Here is a 22,138-nt window from a genome sequence, read left to right on the forward strand (position 1 = left end):
CTACAAAGCATGTCCTGTGAGGAGAGGCTGAGGACACTTGGGTTGTTGTCCTGGTTTCAGTTAGGACAGAGTTATTTTTTCCTCCTAGTAGCTGGTAGGGTGCAGTGAGGCTTCTTGAACATGGACCACTTCCTCCTCTGATGATATCCCAAAGTATTTGCCTTCTGGCCAGTCCATAATCACTTCCAAGATTCCTGGGCGACTGGGGTTTCCTTTTTGAGCCTGCTGAGTAATCAGTGCAACCCAATTGCTCCATGTAGCATCAGTTGCATGATGTGTAGACAAGACCCTTCCTTTGAACATCCAGCCCAGTACTGGCAGTCAGGGTGCCAGGAGGAGCTGCGCTTCAGTACCAACCACTTCTGAAGCAGATCAAACTCCTTCATATGCTTCCAATATCTCCTTTTCCGTTGGAGTGTAGCGGGCCTCAGATGCTCTGTATCCCCAACTCCAAAACCCTAGGGGTCGACCTTGAGTTTCCCCAGGCTCTTTCTGCCAGAGGCTCCAGGTGGGGCCATTCTCCCCAGCTGCAGTGTAGAGCACAGTCTTTATATCTGATCCTGTTCGGACTGGCCCAAGGACCAGTACTGCATGAACTATTTCCTGATTAATCTGTTCAAAGGCTTGTCGTTGTTCAGGGCCCCATTCGAAATCATTCTTCTTATGGGTTACTTGGTAGAGCGGGTTTACAATTAGACTGCAATTTGGAATGTGCATTCTCCAGAACCCCACAGCACCTAGGAAAGTTTGTGTTTCCTTTTTGCTAGTTGGTGGAGACATAGCTGTTATTTTGTTGATCGCATCCACTGGGATTTGACGACGTCCATCTTGCCATTTTATTCCTAAAATCTGGATCTCTCATGCAGGTCCTTTAACTTTATTTTGTTTCATGGCAAAACCAGCCTTCAGAAGGATTTGGACTATTTTCTTCCCTTTCTCAAAAACTTCCTCTGCTGTGTCACCCCACACAATGATGTCATTGATGTACTGCAGGTGTTCAGGAGCTTCCCCCTGCTCCAGCACAGACTGGATCAGTCCATGGCAAATGGTAGGGCTGTGTTTCCACCCCTGGGGAAGCCGATTCCAGGTGTATTGGACTCCCCTCAAAGTGAAGGCAAACTGTGGCCTGCACTCTGCTGCTAGAGGGATGGAGAAAAATGCCTTAGCAATATCAATTGCGGCATACCACTTGGCTGCCTTTGATTCCAGTTCGTACTGGAGCTCTAGCATATCTGGCACTGCAGCACTCAGTGGTGGCATGACTTTGTTCAGGCCACAATAGTCCACTGTTAGTCTTCACTCACCATTAGACTTTTGCACTGGCCATATGGGACTATTAAAAGGTGAACGAGTCTTGCTGATCACTCCTTGGTTCTCCAGTTGATGAATTAGCTGATGGATGGGAATCAGGGAGTCTCGGTCGGTGCGATATTGCCCCCGGTGCACAGTTGTGGTAGCGATTGGCACTTGTTCTTTGACCCTCAGCAATCCCACAACCGAATGGTCCTCTGAGAGACCGGGCAAGGTAGACAACTGTTTAATGCCCTCTGTCTCTAAGGCATCTATGCCAAAAGCCCACCAGAACCCTTTTGGGTCCTTGAAAAATCCTCTCCCGAGATAGTCTATGCCAAGGATGCACGGAGCATCCAGGCCAGTCACAATATGGTGCTTTTGCCACTCATTCCCAGTTAGATTCACTTCAGCCTCCAATACAGTTAACTGTTGGGATCCCCCCGTCACTCCATAAATACTGATGGGCTCTGGCCCTTTATAGCTTGATGGCATTAGAGTACATTGTGCACCAGTGTCTACTAAAGCCTTATATTTCTGTGTTTGACATGCCAGGCCATTGAATCCACACAGTCCAATAAACTCGATTGTCCCTTTCCTCCCCCTGGCTGGAGGCAGGGCCCCTCTAATCCTCATCAGAATCTTCATTCCTGTGTTTAAAGGACTGCCTGCTGGAAGTTGGAGCAGCAAACTTTTCAGAGAACCCCTTTTTTCTGATTGTTTTTCCTTGCAACTCACGTACCTGTGCCTCTAGGGTCGCGGTGGATTTTCCATCCCATTTTCTCATGTCCTCTCCATGGTCACATAGGTAAAACCACAGGGTGGCATAGGGCGTGTACCCACCATATCGTCTTCCTTGCATGGATGAGCGCTCACCGCTAATAGCTGAGACACTGGTTTGTACAGGAGGTGAGGAAAATAAACTCTCTTTAAGTTGGCGGACCTCTTCAGAAGGTTTCTCCAAAGTATTCTCTTTTAGTTGGTGGACACTGGTTCGTTCAGGTGGGGAGGAAAATAATCTCTCTTCAAGGTGGTGGACCTTTTCAGAAAGTTTCTCCGAAGTATTCTCTTTTAGTTGATGGACGCTTTCAGAAAGTTTCTTCACAGCCGAGACACAGGCCTGTAGGGAAGAGGAGAGACTTTCTTCGTACTGCCGGAGTTGTTTAGCCACATCACCCACTGTGGGTTCCTCATCCTCTTTCCAGACCATTATTGCCAATGTGCTGGCATATGATGATGGTGCACTCCGTATAAACTTCCGCCACATGGCTCGTGTACAGTTGACATAATCTGGAACTGTGTATATTTGTCTGTTGTCTAGGTCCTCATAAATCACCTCCCATACAGCTAATTCCCTCAGGTACTGGATTCCCTTCTCCATAGTGGTCCCCTTGCCTGGAAGACATATGAGTTCTTCCTTGTAGGGATACCTTTCCCTTACAGCTGACAGGAGACCCCTCCAGAGGCTGTAAGGTCATACTCCATCTCCAATTGCTTTGTCAATGCCTCCATCTCTAGCAAGGGATCCCAGCCGCCTGGCTTCCCTGCCCTCTAATTCCACACAATTGGCTCCGGTATCCCAGCACCAGAGCTGCCAGGTGACAAGCTGCTCACCTATGCTGCGACCAAAATCTTTTCGCACGTCTCGTAGCTCACGCTGATACAGGTTTCGGGTAGTTACTGTTGATTTTTTGACATCCCCATCTTCATCCTCCTGCACCCCTGATGATGGCCTAGACTCATCTTCTCTGTACCTACACCTAGCAGAAGACTCTCTGTGTTCTAAATGACCTGTGTCTCGATACCATTTTTTCACCTTGTCTACAGGGGAAACTTGCACTGCTACAGCTCGTTTCTCTGACCCAACCACAGGGTCTGCCACAGGGGTTGGAACACCCTCTGCAGGGGCAACTTGCACTGCTACGGCTCGTTTCTCTGGCCCAGCCACAGGAGCTGGGGTGGCTGCAGGAGCTGGAGCTGGAACAGCTACAGGAGCAGGAGCTGGAGCGGCTGCAGGAGCTGGAGTGGCTGCAGGGGCTGGAACTGGAACAGCTGCAGGAGCTGGAGCTGGAACTGCTGCAGGGGCTGGAGCAGCTGCAGGGTCCATCGTAGGGGCTGGTGTGGCCTTTGGGCCTGTCACAGGACTTGGAGTGGCCGCAGGGTCTGTCACTAGGTTGACAGTAGCATCAATTACACCTCGATAGGCATAGGTCAGGCCCCAGCACGCTACAGTGAGTTGTGTCACTTTGGAACTGCCACAGTCATGACACCCTTTTTTCAAGCATTCTAACAGTTTTTTAGGGTTTTGCAGTTGTTCAGGGGTGAATTTCCAAAACATGGGAGGTGCCCACTGCTCTAGAAACCTGCCCATATCCTCCCACACTCCCTGCCACTCACAACTATCCTGCCTCAGGACAGATCTCTGGATGAGATTCCTAAGTAGTTGTTTAACCTTAAACAAAACCTGAAGCGCATTCAGGAGACATAACGATAGTACCATACTAGTCTGAACATCACAAGGACATTCAATATCTTGGAGAACTATTGTAACTAGCTAGGAGGGTAAGAGGGTGGTGAAGGAGAAAGGGAGAGTGAACAAGTAGGGAAAAATACTTTCCCCTGTCCCCTCCACAGATTGGCTCCCTGATGAAAAAAGGTGATAGGTGTAATTGTTAATAGTTTCTGAGATATGGTTTCCAAAGTACAGAGTCGACGACAATGCTGAGTACAAATACCAAGTTAGAATCATGACCAGATATTTCATCATATCATAAGCTATTGTTACACTGCACAGTACCATAACGATCTTAAACCAGGGCCTGGAAAGGATAAACAGCACGACAGGGATCACATACAGTAAGTAATGTGCTATAAAACTCAGTTTGGAATACAGAGGACTTGAGATTAAAACAATCAACATTGTGACTAGCAACTATTAAGCAGCTCTAATACATATACCAATTTTTGTTTAACACACTCTGGTCAGATCTGTCGTTCACTCACCCTCCCCCCTCCCTCTCAGTGATGGGGGAGAGAAACAGGAGAGTGAAGCCTGTGGGTTGAGATAGAGACAGTTGATTAAGATAGGAAATAATAATAATAATGTGTATGAAACAAGTGATGCACATTGCAATTGCTCACCACTCGCTGACCGATGCCCAGCCTATCCCGGAGCAGCCGGCCCCCCACCCTGGCTAGCCACCCCTATATATTGTTTAGCATGATGTCAGATGGTATGGAATACCCCTTTGGCCAGTTTGGGTCAGCTGTCTTGGGTCTGTCCCCTCCCAGCTCTTGCTGCACCCCCAGCCTGCCCGCTGGCAGGACAGAGCGAGAAGCTGAAAAGTCTTTGGCTTAGTGTAAGCACTGCTCTGCAACAATTAAAACAACAGCATGTTATCAGCACTCTTCTCATCGTAATCCAAAACATAGCACCCTACCAGCTACTAGGAGGAAAAAATAACTCTATCCTAACTGGAACCAGGACAGTTGTGTAGTCTGGAGAAAAAAAGGCTGTGAAGCAACCTCATAGCTCTCTACACCTACCTGGGGAGGGTAAACAGAGAGGGAAGTGCTGTTCTCTTCTCCCTGGTAATCAATGATCAAACGTGGGAATGGCACTAAGCTGTACTAGGGGAGGTTCAGACTAGATATAAGGAAAAAAAAATCTTTATTGTGAGAGTGGTCACAGTGGAAGAGGCTTCCTGGACAGGTTATTGATGCTCCATTCCTGTCAGTGTTCAAGAAGCTTTTGGACAATGTCTATATGACTATGGTTTAACTTTTGGTTATCCCTGATAACCAGGGATAACTTTTGGTTATCCCTGAAGTGGTCAAGCAGTTGGACTAGATGATCTTTGAAGGTACCTTCTGTTGTGAGGAATGGGTTAAAAGTGGAAGATTGTCAAGGAGGATGGGATCAGAATGGAAGACTGGCAAGAAATACACTCATGCAGCTGGGAATGCATAAAGTCTGGGGAGTAGTAAGGTAGAAAAGCACATAAATTTTATCTATTGCTGTTTCTGCTCTGTGTGTTTGGCAAGTAGCTCATCTTAACATGTTTGGTAGAATCAGAGGTGCCCTGTCATATGAGCTCCTGCCCTTGGTACAGAGAAGATTAAAGAAGCACAATGAGGATCGCAGCATGGTGGTAAAAACTGTGCCTTCATGAACCCTTGACAAATAGGTATAAGCAGCAGGCTCCCTGTCCCTATCTTAACCCATGAGCTTTTTTCTATATTTTTTTCTCCTCCTGTTCTATGAGAAGGGAGAGTGAGAGAGCACTGCGGTAGAGCTCAGCTAGCCATCAGTGTGAAACCACCACAAAGACCAAATAGAGAACTGAGAGAATTGCATCAGACAGGGTGCAAGAAGTGATCCCAACCTTGCTAGACTGCCTTGGAGTTTTCTGGAAGTACATTAACTGGTATTAGCAAAAGGCATGCCAGATCTATTTCCATAATTTAATAGCACAGAGTAGGCTCGGACCAGGTTTTGCTTAGTCTAATGTATCTGTTAAGTCTACTTACTTATTAAATCTGATTGTGCTAAGCTTCTCTGCACAACTTTCTCTGTACCTTGTAGGACAGAGCTTACACTGAGTATAAACAGTGGTGTAATGCATTTTGGGTGTCTTCCATTGAGTTTCATTGGCCAAGTCTGTTTTCTGGCCTAGTTGGAGTTATTCCTGTTATGGTCTCCAGCACAACTGCTAACAGTGCGTTATGTTCTTTCTCCCTCTCAGCATGTTGCTTCCTGTGACATTTTCCATAATATCTTCAGCTAGTCCTTAGCCTTGTGGGAAACAGAAGCAAATCATCTCTCTGAACTCGGACCACACAAACAGAAGGCTGAAAGCATTACAGCAAAATGTATTTCTGAGCAAAGGCTGTTCAACATAAACATATTACCCTTCAGTCCCAGACATGAAAAAAATCTCCCCCTCCAGCTCTTTTTCTTCTGTCCTCCCATCCTCCTGAGGAAAACAAAACAAGCAAACAAACAAATAGAAACAACAACAACAACAACAATAACAAAACCCCACAATGTTATTTCTGGAGGATAATAATAATAATAAAAGAATTGTGTCCAAGACATAAGAATAGAATTTCATCCAAATATCTGCACATGTGGGAAACAAATTATATTAGTGCACATAATGGAAACACACATTGTAAATGTTACTAGTTAGAGATATACAAGCTGTAATACTTAAGTCCATGGAGCTGAGTATCAGCTGGCATTAATCATCAAAGCTCTGCCAGTTGCAGTGGACTCCAGTCTTCTGCTACCAAACTTTTGAGATGTTTCCCAGCTATAATATTAGATACAGTACTGTAGGTACCGGTTCACACTCCCAACTGTGATTTTGAATTGGTGCACTTGAGGCTCTTAGCTGGCCAAGACACCCATGTATTCTGGGAAAACAAGCTAGCCAGAAAGGACATCAGCACCCAGTGACCTACATACAAACAGTAAAATAAAATTGTAAAATGTAATTTCTCTAGAATAATACTGACTTTCAGAGATCAACTCACCTAACTGCTCTCAGTACTTAGAAGAAATAAGACACTATCACAAGAGTGCTTTAACCCATGCAACTCTGCTTCTCCCTATGTCAGGCTAGACTTTCATCTGAGAATTTTAGAATTGTTCAGAAACCCTGCTGCTGTTACATTTTGCTAAAAAATAGAGTCACAGTGCTTGATGAGTAAAGAAAAAAAAAAAAAAAAAAAAAAAAAGAACTGCCACTGGTGGTGAGTTCTTCGCATGCATTAGCTAGTTTGTATGCGTTATGTAATTGTTTTTAAGTGATACTAAGCAGAAAGATGAGCCTACAGAAGTCAAGACTCAGGGTCATTGTATTTCAGGGTAATCACTATCAGCACTGTGCAATGAAGAAGACATACTGCACAGCTTAACTGCACAGCAAGTCCAAATATTTGGCTTCAATGACAGCAAGTGTGCAGTTGTTCTGCAATATCATGCCAACTTCATCTAACTGATGAGAACTACCTATCAGGATTTGAAGACTTATAAAAAATACAACAGTTCCCCAATTATCTTCAATAAGAGAGAAAAGAATTCATTTAAGTAATATTCTTACAAAAAATGAGTTGGAAGAAAAATATAATTGGAAATAGAACTCATAGTAGGCATCCCAAAAAAAAAGGTTCTAAAATCTCTTTTGTAAACTTACAATAACTATGTATAACCCTACCATAAAACATCCTGGTGAAAAGGCAATGTTAAACCTCATCCCATTGGCCTCTGCCCATTGATCCAACCTATTCAGGTCCCTCTTCAGGGCCTTCCTACCCTCCAGCAGATCAACATTTACCCCCAGCTAGGTGTCGTCAGCAAACTTACTGAGGGTGCCCTCAATTCCCTCATCCAAGTCATCAATAAATATATTAAAGAGAATAGGCCCCAACACCAACCCCTGAGGTGCAACACTGGTGACCGGTAAACAGCTGGATTTCACTGTTTACCACCACTCTCTGGGCCCAGTTGTCCAGCCAGTTTTGAGCTCAGAGAAGCATGTACTTGTCCAAGCCATTGGCTGCCAGCTTCTCCAGGAGAATATTGTGGGGGTCTGTGTCAAAGGCCTTGCTGAAGTCTAGGTAGAATACATGAACAGCCCTTCCCTCATCCACCAGGCAGGTTACCTGGTCATAGAAGCAGATGAGGCTGGTCAGGTAGGACTTGCCTTTCATGAAACCATGTTGGCTGGGTCTGATACTCTGGTTGTCCTGTGTATGCTGTATGACTGCATGCAAGATGACCCGTTCCATCATCTTTCCTGTCATCAAGGTCAGGCTGACAGGCCTGTAGTTCCCTGGGTACTCCTTATGACCCTTCTTATAGATGGGTGTCACATTGGCAAGTCACCAGTCATCTGGGACCTCTCCAGGTGAACATGACTGCTGATAGACGATGGAAAATGGCCCAGCAATCACATCTGCCAACTCCCTCAGCACCCTTGGGTGGATCCCATCTGGCCCCATGGACTTGTGACAGTCCAGGTCTCTGACTGTTTCCACCTGAGCTGTGGGGGTTTTCTTCTGCTCCCTGTCCCAGACGTCCAGGTTGGGAGGCTGAGTCCTCAGAGGGTAAGTATTCATCTGCAGCTGTAGGATGGCCATAATAATTATTCTATTACAATGAATATAGAAACTACTCAGACTCTATTATAAAGACAACTGGCACTCAAATTTGTTTACATACCCAGAAACATACAAGTTATTCAGGAAGAATGTGACAGACCAAATTAATAAGAAAACCTGCATTCAAGCAATAATATTTTATGAGACTAAATTATATTGCTACATTTATATAATAGAGAAGAATATTTCTTTTTATTTATAATTTACAGAATTAGGTTATGGTTAATCCTGTCACAGGATTTATTATAATTGATACAAACTCAGTGTTACACCCAAGGTACTTGAAATCACTAGTCAGGCCTAGCATAGAATCATAGAATCAATCATAGAATCATAGAATCATAGAATCATAGAATCATAGAATCATAGAATCATAGAATGGTTTGGGTTGGAAGGGACCTTAAAGATCATCTAGTTCCAATCCCCCTGCCATAGGCAGGGTTGACACCCATTAGATCAGATTGCCCAGGGCCTCATCCAACCTGGTCTTGAACACCTCCAGGGATGGAGCACCCAAAACCTCTCTGGGCAACCTGTGCCAGTGCCTCACCACCCTCTGAGTGAAGAATTTCCTCCTAACCTCTAATCTAAATCTCCCCTCTTTCAGTTTAAAACCACTCCCCCTTGTCCTATCATTATCTGATTGAGCAAAAAGTTGCTTTCCATCTGCTTTATAAGCTCCCTTTAAGTGCTGAAAAGCTGCAACAGGGTCGCCCTGGAGCCTTCTCTTCTTTTGGTTCTCAGCCTTTCTTCATAGGAGAGGTGCTCCAGTCTTCTGATCATCTTTGTGGTCTTCCTCCAAACCCACTCTAACAGCTCCACATTCTTCTTGTGCTGGGGGCTCCAGACCTGGATGTAACACTGCAAGTGGGGCCTCACAAGGGCAGAGCAGAGGGGAACAATCACCTCCCTCGACGTGCTGGCCACTCCTCTGTTGATGCAGCCCAGGATGCAGTTGGCCTTCTGTTCTGCAAGCGTGCACTCTGGCTCATACTGATCTTTTCATCCACCAGAATCCCCAAGTCCTTCTCTGCAGGGCTGCTCTCAGTGAGTCCTCCCAGTCTGTACTCATGTCTGGGATTGCCCCAACCCAGGTGCAGCACCTTGCACTTGGACTTGTTGATCGTTATTAGGTTCATGTGGGCCCACTTATCAAGCTTGTCCAGGTCGCTTTGGATGGCATCCCTTCCTTCTATTGTGTCAATCACAACACAGCCTAGTGTCATCTGCAAACTTACTGTGGGGGTACTCAATCCCACAGTCTATTGCATTGATGAAGATATTAAATGGTACTGGTCCTAGAACAGATACCTGAGGGACACCACACTTCACCAGTGTCCACCTGGACATAGAGCCATTGACCACCATTCTGTGTGCAGCCTTCAAAACAATTCCTTATCCACTGAATGGTCCACATATCAAATCTATATCTCTCCAATTTGTAGACCAAGATATTATGTGGGACCATATTAAAGGCCTTGCAGAAGTTCAGGTAAATGACATTGGTGTGGAATAATTGCCTGAGGTGACTTAGAAATTAAACTTATATTTGTATTCTAAAGAAAAGTTACAGCATTGAAGAAGCTGCCAGGGTGGAATGTAGCTGCACTGCATAGAAGTTCCCTAGGCCTCCAAACTTATATGTTGATCACACTGGGGGAAATTGTTCTGCTGACTTTAAGAGGAACTGTATGGAGTGTGGAGCGGAGTGGAGACACCGTGGCCAGGTTCTGTGGTAAGATGGGAACTTGGTTGTTCTTGTGCACACTGAAACTGATAAGCTGCACATTTGCTACCCTGAGCCAATGACCTGTCATGTTTTTGCCAAATGCTCTCCTTTGGTGAACTTTTCCCATTATAATATCATAGAATACCAAAACATACCTCCATCCCAAAGGCTATCCACCTCCAAGGTGTGACCACGTCTCACTGAGCTTGCACTTTTTTCCTTTAAAACAAAGTGAGAAAAATTTTCATCCATTGGAAACAAGATATGCATAACTAGAGTTACTCAAGCTCCACCTAAAAGTTAGAAAATAATATAAACTGACTTAAGAGAGAGAGGATATTAGGGAAGATACCATCATGTAAGGAAAGATACCTTCTGACTTCTGGGATTGGTAAATGGGCTGAGCCGCTCTTCCACCCACCCCCCCACTGGGATGACTTTGTGTAAGATTTGATCACTTGGTTATGCTAAGTGCCTCTCCAGGAAACTTAGAAATCTCTATAGAGTTGCTTTATACCTTTTGACATGTTTATAGCCAGGCTGAGTTACTCATACTTCTGGTATTTGTATGTGCTTTGCAGACAGTGAATTTATCACTGGCAATCCAAAGGACCTGAGTACCTATTGCTTTAATACATTGCACTACTCATTATATCTATAGTTAATTAAATCAGGTAGTTCTCATTCAATGCAACCCTACTCTTTAAGAGTGGTCATGGTAGTTCATGGAACATGACTAGACTGAGGGTGTTTTATATTATTTGTGCATCCGTAATCATGATAGTTCAGTACCTTGAACGTGACCAGACTTATAACGACTAACTGGACATCACTCCCAATTACTTTAACCTTTAATGCAACACCTTGGTCAGTCTTCCCTTATCAACTGATGCAGTCACTCAATCATAGAAAGCCACTAGACTGATCAGGAATTATTTGCCCTTGGTGAAGCCATGCTGGTTGTATCAGATCACCTCTTTGCCTTGCCTTGCATGTACCTTGACATTGTTTCCAGGAGTATCTCTTTCATGATATTGCCAGGCAGAGAGGTTATTTTTATTGGTCTGCAGTTCCCCAAGTACTCCTCTTTACCTTTTTTTTTTTTTTTTTAAATGTGAGTGATGTTTCAGTCATAGCTGCTTCTGCATGTCACAACTTAATGTTGAAACAGAAGCAAGCTCCAATCTTTAAGAGAAAATCTGCCTATTCTTTTAGCAATCAAATGTCAACACCTCACATTAGGCAACTAATTCTGAAATAAAAGCATAAAATTATGGACTCCCAGGTACCAATGTGGTTATACAGTTGATTGAGTTTGTACCTCTAAACATCTGGGTACGTTTAGAAGAAACATCTTCTCTTTTGAATCTTGCTCTATATTCCTTTACTACATTATTTGCTTTGAATAAAGATCCTTCAGTTTGGTTTCCAGTCACAATTGTAGCTTTAACCATTTAAATATAATCTGGAAATTTTCATCAACAAAATTATCAGTTATTAATATGTTCTAAGATGATTCTTTAACAGCTCTACTGATATTCCCAAGATTTGTCTCATGTTTATGCATCTATTTCCATACAAATATTTATTTATTTATTTGTCTTTGCTAGGGCTAGCAAAGGGAGTAAACCTATAGCAAAAGTTATACTCACTTTTAAAGAAATTGACAGTACTCATTTATATTTCCTTGATTTCACTTAAATTATTGCAAATTACATCTGAATTACATCTAGCTATCTGTCTATTCTCCCTACAATTCCCCTGTCATGCTTATGTATTTGCAGTTAGTGGGGTGAGTGATCTCCAGTCTTGCATCTTGGGGGGAAAAAAAAGGCAAAAACAAGAAAAAAAGCATAAGAAGGAAATATTTAGGGATCCCAAATAAACTTGAAGAGTCTTAAATAATTTGTGAAAAGTAAAGACAGATCTTTAGTATGGAGTGATTTTTTATTCACTTCTATTCCTAAATCTCTTTTTCTCAAACTTTTTTTTTTTTTTTTTTTTTTTTTTTTTCCAGTAGCAGTAATTACATTTTGGTTTAGGTTGTGTTGTTATTGTTTGTTTGACAAGATATATCACTTAGACCTTAACCCTGTAAGCAAACTACTCAAAGTAATGTTTACTGTGAGGAATAGATTTATACTTTGTTTATTCCCAACAATAGACAATTTCTGGGAGGATCTCAGATAACACTAAGCAATATAAGCCTTCATAACATTTCCTCTTTAATTTCAACATTATTTCATAATATATTTGTGTTAATATAAAAAAATAATAATAGTACCATGTCTTTAGTGTTTAAGGATCTCATTCTATAAATCTTCTTTTTTTATTTTTTATATATATGTGTGTGTGTATGTGTATAAAATGGTATTTTTATATAGCCATTAGTCGGCAGAGATGATTTGGATGTTTCCCTGAATAGGAACTCAGCAGCTCAGTAAATATGTGTTGAAACAACATGTTCATGCTTAATATTGTTCTTCTGAAACATTGTAAATCTCCTTTACTTTAAATATGGATTTGTAATCTCTGTGCAGACTATCCCCATCCCCAATATTCAATGGGAGGGCTTTATTTCGTACGAAACATCATGGTTAGGAACTCCACAAACCTGAGTTTGTGGATATGGATTGTGAGACAGAAAGCTAAGGTGGAAAAATCAAATAGCCCAGGGAAACTTGTTTGGAGTGAAAGAACTCAAGCAGGCATACAGCAAGGGTATTTGAATGAAGTCAGAAATGGCATTGATGGTTCTGTCTGCCTCACAAGTATTTCATTTTCCCAGTCAGAAGAGCCTTGATTTGGAGTACCACTAAAGATGCTCATAAATGACATGAAGCTCAAAAGCCACAGACTGGTCATCTCTAGTCCTTAATACACACAGAACATGGGAGTACTGTAGACCTATTTTTTAGTTGAAGAAAATTTATCCAACTTAATCATAAAATATCCATGAAAATAAAACAAAGGAATGGACATATTTTACTTTAAAAACAATTTATTTTCAAGAAATACTTTCTGGTACTAATTTACTAAAACAATGTGACCTCCCCTCAGTTTTTCCTTTTTGGAAACAGTATAAGAATTTTCAAATAAGAAAATTATGGTCTGCTGAACCACGGGACAACGAGAATTAAAAGTAGAAATATTCTCCAGCATATTTTATGATGTCAAATATTTTCCAAAACCTAAAACCAAAGTTAATGAAATCCAGTCCTTAGGTCTGTGCACTAATCTACTACTTCAAATAAAGAATTGCAGACAAATGAAGGTGCTGGGTTAACATTAAAAGAAATAAATTAAAAAAAAAAAAAAATAACATGAGATTCTGTCTACCCACGTTTCATAGTTTTTTTTTGGCCAGAAACAGGAAAAGTAACCATCTATGTATCATCTCCTTTGTAACATAAACCATAATATCTATCATTTTCTTTTTAATTCTTTTAGATCTAATTATAGTGTATCTATTTTTTTTAATCCAGTCTCAACTGAAAAAAATAAACAAAGTAAAAGGATATAGTAGATTCTCAAATGCCTTAGACTTACAAGTATATTAAGTGTTATTAATCTCCTTCACAATTAAATGTTGTCATTCTGTTTCCAGTCTGGATTTGTTTGTACATTTTTTCAGCTTTGGGAATGCTGGACCCTGTCAGGACTTGAGTGTTATTCTAAACATGATTTAAATTAAAAAAAAACTCATCCCAGAAGGCCAACTGCATCCTGGGCTGCATCAACAGAGGAGTGGCCAGCACGTCGAGGGAGGTGATTGTTCCCCTCTGCTCTGCCCTTGTGAGGCCCCACTTGCAGTGTTACATCCAGGTCTGGAGCCCCCAGCACAAGAAGGATGTGGAGCTGTTAGAGTGGGTTTGGAGGAAGACCACAAAGATGATCAGAAGACTGGAGCACCTCTCCTATGAAGAAAGGCTGAGAACCAAAAGAAGAGAAGGCTCCAGGGCGACCCTGTTGCAGCTTTTCAGCACTTAAAGGGAGCTTATAAAGCAGATGGAAAGCAACTTTTTGCTCAATCAGATAATGATAGGACAAGGGGGAGTGGTTTTAAACTGAAAGAGGGGAGATTTAGATTAGAGGTTAGGAGGAAATTCTTCACTCAGAGGGTGGTGAGGCACTGGCACAGGTTGCCCAGAGAGGTTTTGGGTGCTCCATCCCTGGAGGTGTTCAAGACCAGGTTGGATGAGGCCCTGGGCAATCTGATCTAATGGGTGTCAACCCTGCCTATGGCAGGGGGATTGGAACTAGATGATCTTTAAGGTCCCTTCCAACCCAAACCATTCTATGATTCTATGAACTCATGCATGCAGGCGAAAGTACTCTTTTTATGTTTTTCTTGATTAAAATAAGTCAAGATATAAGACTTGTTTTTCAGATCTCCAATTGCTCTTTGCATTCTTTCTGGAACACTTTTAAAGCTGAACTTTTTTTACTTTTTGTCTTTTTGATATCCACAGAGAGAAGGCAATAACAACATGAGACAGCATACCTTCATATTCCTACTCATTACCCCCTTAATTATAATGACTGTGTTCCTTCCGCTATCTATTTGTGTGTTATAGTCATCACCTGAAAATCCTTAGAGTACATCTTTCTATCTTTTATACATAATCTACACTATTTGCTGTATAAGCACCCCTTCATTCAAGTATACAGAAACGCTTTATATCACCTCACCCAAGGAAATGCCACAGAGAACATCATTTAGAAACAGAATACCCCAGTATTTTCTGACCTAAGTTTTGATCTCTTGCATATTTTGCCATCTATATTTACTATTCATTAGCAAGGAAATATTGATACTAAAATATCAAAACCTTTGCAGACAAGTTGCCTCCACTTACCTGACATAGCAGATTAACTGTAAATCCATTTAACATGTTCTGAAGCAACTGAATGTAGCACTATTTCATTAAATGTGTGATACTAAGGACTGGGGATGGGAATTAATTCTCTCTCTCTTCCAATCACGTTATGATCATTTACTTATGCTTTGTATTTATTTATTTATTTTTAAATCATATTTGTTTGGCATGGTATATCTTCATAGAGTATTTAAAGCTTATACTATCATCTCGTATGACTGTATTAATTAAATTTGGCTTTTGCAAGACTGTGAGCATTAAATATATGTTAAAACGTTATTCAAAATTTCCATATTCTAAATTGGAATGATATATCAACTGAGAAGTAGTATTCATAAGACATCAGATCCAAGTTAAGGATTGAATTCTGATTTCCCACTCACATAAAAAAAAATCTATTTGTCTTATTATGGTTTCAAACCTTTTAAACATTATCAACAAGCTGAATGATATTTGCTCAATAACATCAAGTTCACCTACTGCACTCAAATTTGTTTACCTAGGTATGACTGGCCTGTAAGATGGTTTCATACTCATACTACTTGAGGAATATTAACTGAGAAATACACCTCACATTTTATTTTTCCCCAACCAAAAACAAAAATAAAAACAAAACAAAACAAAACAAAACAGAACCACCACCACAACCAAAAAGAGTCAACGTTATAATAATATGGGATATCAAGCACAGAAACAAAATATTGAAGACACACTATGTACTTTTATTCACGTTTGGTGTCAATACATAGATTTTTGGAGACCCTTGTTTTGCCCTTCTATTCTAAAGGTCTATGTTACTTCAAGACTGTCAAACCCAAGTTTTTTAGTGAAATATTTGAGGTGCTAACCACAACACTCATGGTGTTTGAGAAAACTATGCCTTCCATAAACAGTACTCAATGTGCATATAAGCACATTCTTTCCTTAAGGCACAGCTGACAGATTCCTGCAAAGATCAGTCATAAATATATCTTGAGGACTTCTTTTATCAAGTAATGATTCCTTCTGCCAAGACTTTAAAGCTGAAAGTAGTTCTGTAGAAGAGTTCTTGTGTGCAAGTTTACAGCAACAAATCAAAGTATGGATATTTTAGTTCCATTACTGCTAAATGCTTGAAAAATGGTGTTTGAATACGATAAAAGCCACCTATTGCCATCATGAAAGCTTACACAAATAGAAACCTGAAACTGAGCAGGATCTTGCTTTTTAAAAATCCTGTGGTTAAAGTAAATTCAACAGTAAAAAGAGAATTAATAAACAAGAGGTATTTAATTTGAAGCTATTAATTAATACTGTTACTATACTTCATCCTCTGAAGTGGGGGGGTGGGGGGGAAGGGGAAGAGATGGATCAAAAATAAAGGCGCATTCAATATGCTTTGTCGGTTCTAACTCACATACCATGGTATCTCTGAGATGCATTGAGGAATCAAGTTGTCAGGAACTACTCCAGTTGTACAACAGATTTAACAGATTGTCCTGCAATTTCAATGAAAAAAATAAGTTTCTATCCTGTTTCTATGAAGACAAAATAAATAAATATAAACATTTGACACCATATTTTTATTAAATTTGAAAAGCAAAAACTAAAGTCTTGGTCAGAGAACTCACACAATAATCAAAACTACAGTCTAACCCTATAGAATCATAGAATGGTTTGGGTTGGAAGGGAACTTGAAGATCATCTAGTTCCAATCCCCCTGCCATGGGCAGGGATGCCACACACTAGATCAGGTTGCCCAAAGACACATTCATCTTGGCCTTAAACACTTTAAGGGATAAGGCATTCACAGCTTCTCTGGGCAACCTGTTCCAGTGCCTCACCACTCTCATAGTGAAGAATTTCTTCCTAATATCTAAGCTAAATCATCACTCTTTTAGCTTAAAAACAGTACTCATTGTCCTGTCACATTACCCTTTGTTCCTGGTAAAGTTTCCATCTCCGTCTTTCTTGTAAGCCTCCGTTAAGTACTGGAAGACTGTTATGCTCCCCAGAGCATTCTCAAGCTAAATAACCCCAACTCTCTCATCCTGTCTTCAAATGAGAGATGCTCCAGACATGATCATTTTCATGGCCTTCCTCTGGACTCATTTAAACATGTCTATATCTTTCTTGTGCTGGGGGCCCTACAGCTGAACATAGTATTCCAGGTAGGATCTCATGAGATTGGAATATAGGTGGAAAATCATATCTTTCAGTCTGCTAGCTGCACTTTTTTTATGCAGTCCAGGATACATTTGGCTTTCTGGGGCTGTAAGCCTCCATTGCTGGGTTACGTTGAGCTCTGTCACTGATAAAGATGTTAAATTGTGCATGTTCCAATACAGACCCCTGAGGGGCATGGCTTGTCACCAAGTCTCCACCTGGATATCACCTATGAAGAAATCTCTGTTGAAGAACCCTGCTGCTTTCTGCAACTTTTGAATCAAGCTCCTGATTCCACAGATAAAAAATAAGTTGTTCAGTAGACACTAAAGAGCTGGTTGGTATTTTCATTTTGAATACAATTTAGGTCCAAGAATTTTTCATAAGTTCAGATGTATCTTATGACTTCGCAGTCATTCACCAGATATACCTTGGTAGGCTGCAGACACATTTACCCATTTTACCTTTAGTCTGAACCATCATGCAGAGGAATATTAGCATGGTCTGGAGCCTAGCCCCACTATAGCTTCAGCATTGGTCTGGAAGAAAATATACAGCTTTACAACTTAACAAGATTATGTAACTGACTCCTGCATCTGTCAGCAAGGACAGATACAGCATGTACTCTGAAGGATCTCATAAAATAATTTTGCATTTTTAAAGATAATTAATACACTGATCTATTTTGTAAATACCTTGAATGGATTAGAGGTTAGAAAAATGCAATTTGAAAACAAACTGGAGGAAAACAAAAACAAACAATTTTTTTTTTTTTTTTTTGGGGGGGGGGAGATGATATTAAATACACTTAAAATTACATTGTAACTTTTAAGCATATCAGATATTAACAGACGACACCATGCATCCATTTCTGGGAACCTAACAAAAATGAAAGAAAAACTTCAGTTTTTTGGAGACACCAAAATTTTTTAACAACTGAAAGACATTTCAAGGCATACTACTTCTAAAATTCTGTTTTTTATGCTGCATACCAACAGTCATTATAGATACAAAACCATTGAAATATATTATTTTTTCTTGAAAATTAAATCAGTAGTTACTTTGAGCTAAAGCAATTGCAAAAATCTAGGAATTTAAAAGTTTCATCAGCATCTTTTTATCTAATTTCAAAATCTTGGACAGAAGGAAATGCTGCTGCAAACGTCTTCATAATTGATTATCACAGTTTTTTGCATCTCGTCATTCTAATTCTGAAGTGCTAGAAAGGAACTAAGTTAAAACATATTTTTACCCAGATGAAGTGTCTGATATTTGCCTATCTTTAAACTTCCAGACTAAAATATATATATATATATAATAAATATATACTATATACTGTATAGTATATAGTATACAATATATATAAATACATATTTTGTGCACATATATTGTATACTGACATTCATGGACTCTTTCAGCCAGATAATCTTAAACATGACCCCAAGTTATCCTTAAGTTGGAAAATGCATCATTGATGAACAGTTATGGACATGAAGCAAAGTATGGTTTATCAACATCAAACTACTTTTCCTGATTTAGATTGCAATTTCCATGAAGTGGAAAAGTAATAAAAAAGAAAAGAGTTTTATAAAGAGCTCATAGAATATCCTATAATATCACACTACAGTGTAGTGTGATTTAGTCCAGTCCCTCTCTCAGAGGAAGTCCAACTTATATCAGGTTGTTCAGGGCCTTGTCTAGGCCAGCTGAAGTATTCCTAAGTCTGTAAATACCACAACCACTCTGGGAAATCAGCTCCAGGTGCTGATGTCCCTCCTTCTGGAGAAGATTTATTCTAATACCTAAAGGTGAATTTCTATGTTCCAGCTTACATCTGTTGCCTTTACCCTACCACTCTCTTGAAAAGATTTGGGCTAGATCTGTTGTTTACCCTCCTAGTAGGTAGTTGGATACAGAAATTAGATCTCCCTTCAAGGCTGAACTAACACAGCTCTCTCTGTCACTCCTTATGCATTATGTCTTCCAGTCCCTGTTCCTACTGAACTTCCTCTAGCATGTCACTGCCCATCTTGTATGGGGGAGCCAGAAACTAGACACAGTGCTCCAGATGTCGTCTCATCAGTGCCACACAGATAGGAAGGATCACTTACATGGATCTGCTGGCTACACTCTTACTAATTCAGCCCAGGATGCTGTTGTCCTCTGCTGCAAGGCAATATTGTCAGCTTATGTTCAACTTGTCTACTAGGACCCTGTGTCCTTTTCCCTGGAGAGTTCCTTTCCACATAGCTGGTCCCCAGCTTGTACCACTGCATGCCACTGCATGGGTACACTGCAGGGGACTTTGCATGTGTCTTTTTTTTTTTTTTTTTTTGAACTGGATGAGGTTTCCCACAGGGTGCTCCTCTACCATTAGAGTCTCCTTGAAATAGCAACTTTGCCCTCCAAATGAATGAGTCAGACACTTTCTCACTGTCCAAGTCATTAATAAAGACATTGAACAGCATATTTAAAGCTTATTTAGAAGAGATTCGGTTCTAAAATTTCTTTGGGCAAGATTTGGACATAATTTCCTGAGCAAATTTAGAACATTTTTTCTAAAACATTTATTGAGCAAGAAAGTACAAACTGCTTCATCTGAAGACTCATTCCTATCATTATAAATTAAAAAAGGAGGGCAGGTAAGCGTCAACAGCACGATAACCCAAAGCACTATAACTAGAAATTTGGAAGATTTGGGCCTTAAATGTTTCTGCTATGGCTCTAGATGTGTCAAAGGCAGTAAGTTACAACCCTGCCTCCTAGCATTGCAACTCTAATGCTGCTAAATTTTCCAAGAAAGAGAATCAACAGGTAGAATGCATGTTAGAGTCCTATCATGATCAAAAAATATTGCTCACAGGAGCTGAAGTACTTCACACACTCTTGCAAAAGGAAAATTAGGAAGGGAAGAAATCACATTGAAATTATTTGGTTTTGGTATTAATGTAAATGAAGGAGATTTGGTATTAATGTAAATTTGGAGAATTTTTAGTTCCTTGATCATGCTGCATAGCAAATCTGAAATAAAAGTGGCTCTCAGAAAAAGTCAGATATGCCAAACCTGAGATTTCATTACTTAACAGATCCAACTGTCCAATCCCACAAATGGCTTAGAGTACCACCATACTCTGCAATGAATTAAACATTCTCTATTAACTGTTATTTCTAATATATTGTCCACAAGAATTTGTTCAGAAGAAGCTCTGACAGAACTGAAGGAAATTATGCATCAGTTTAATTCAAACACTTGCTTTTCAAAGCTTGCATTAAGTTGTATTTCCTTTACTGAGTCAACAAAATCAGAATCTTTGGAATTTAAAAGGGTGCTGTTTTCAGATGCTAAAATTAAATATAAAAACAGGGCATATAATGCTTTAAAAGCTGCAATAGTCATTACAGAATTAATTAGAAAGGTCAGTGGGAATGGAACCTTGATTAAAAGTTCCTGCAGTGTACTTATCTTTGAGTTTAGATAAAAAGATTTTTGTTATTGTGGGAAGAAGATCTAAATGTAGCCAAAATAAATGCAAAAATTATTACTTTTTGCAACAAATAAATAACAATTCTCCTTGTACACAGTGTATGTCTCAAATAATAATCGTCAAATAATTTAGCTCAACTAGATTGTAAATTAGCCATTATTCCATTATTCTTGAACTATGTGAGTAAAAGCCGTATCAAATGATTTAAATATCACCAGGGTCATATCTGAAAATCTAGTTTTGGAGAAAAAAAAAAAGAAATAAAATTTTCAATATTTATTCAAGTTTTTTCTAATTTTTTCAGAATGTGAAATTCTGATTTTTGTGAAAAAAAAAAAAAACATTGCTTTTCTTAAGTAAGTACTTCATATTTTTTAAATCTCTTTTCCTTTCTTCTTTGATAAAAATAGGCTTTAAACAGTTATATTAACTGAGTTAAAGATGGTTGGAACATTGAGAAAACATTCAATTTTATGATACACAAAAGCCCTGTGGTTGACTACAGTATAATTATAGAAAATTCACTTCCACAGAGAAACTCTTAAAAAGGGAAGGATGATTAAAGAAGGAAAAAAAAAAAAAAAAAAAAAAAAAATATTTGAAAACATATCTTGGGAAGGAGAAGAAAATCCAAGGCCTTAGTAACACCAGAGATAATGGCTTTATGAAGAAAAAAAGGGGTTTCTCTTTTTTTTTTTTTCTACATATACTGTTTATTGTTTCAGTCTTATCATATTATTATATTTTTCTTAACTTTTTACCTCTTCCATACAGCCCATACTATTAGCACTGCTATTTTTAATTTTGTATATGTAACATTGTCCTACTTTTTAGTTTACTCATCTGTCTAAAGCATGTCGTGTATCTGGGAACTTTCCCCTATTTATCGCCTCAGAGAAAAAGAATCACAAAAGCTCTGCTCAGAGAATTATATTTACAAGGGAACAGCAAATTGTGGGTAGTAGCAATACTTTGATCTTTAAGTAATGACTCAGCAAGGCTGTAAGTTCAAGATCCTATCCTGCCCTATTTAATGAAAATGGTCTCCTATAGGCTTGATACATACCTTGATAACCAGGTATGTTCTGTAGAAAGGGCGTAAACAACAGACAGCAAAAATACTCAGTAAAAGAGAAAAATAAAAATGTAATTAAACTGTGATTTCATGCAAATAAAGTTTCATAGCCCATTTATCTAAAAACATGAAGACTAACTGACATTAAAGGTATACTTATGAATGAAGACATCAGAACACCACTACAGGTTTAAAAATGAAACACATATAGTGGTTTGCAGGAGTGTTTGTTTAGCAGATGGAAATCCTAAAGGCTATTTCAGTAAAGTCTGTCTCATCTTTCACTGGTCACATGGGAAAGACGCTGAATATATCTTAAATATAAATTTTTCTTTTCTTTCTTTTTTTTTTTTAATAATTATAATAG

This window comes from Oxyura jamaicensis, chromosome 2, assembly GCF_011077185.1.
Source record: "Oxyura jamaicensis isolate SHBP4307 breed ruddy duck chromosome 2, BPBGC_Ojam_1.0, whole genome shotgun sequence".
Lineage (NCBI taxonomy): Eukaryota > Metazoa > Chordata > Aves > Anseriformes > Anatidae > Oxyura > Oxyura jamaicensis.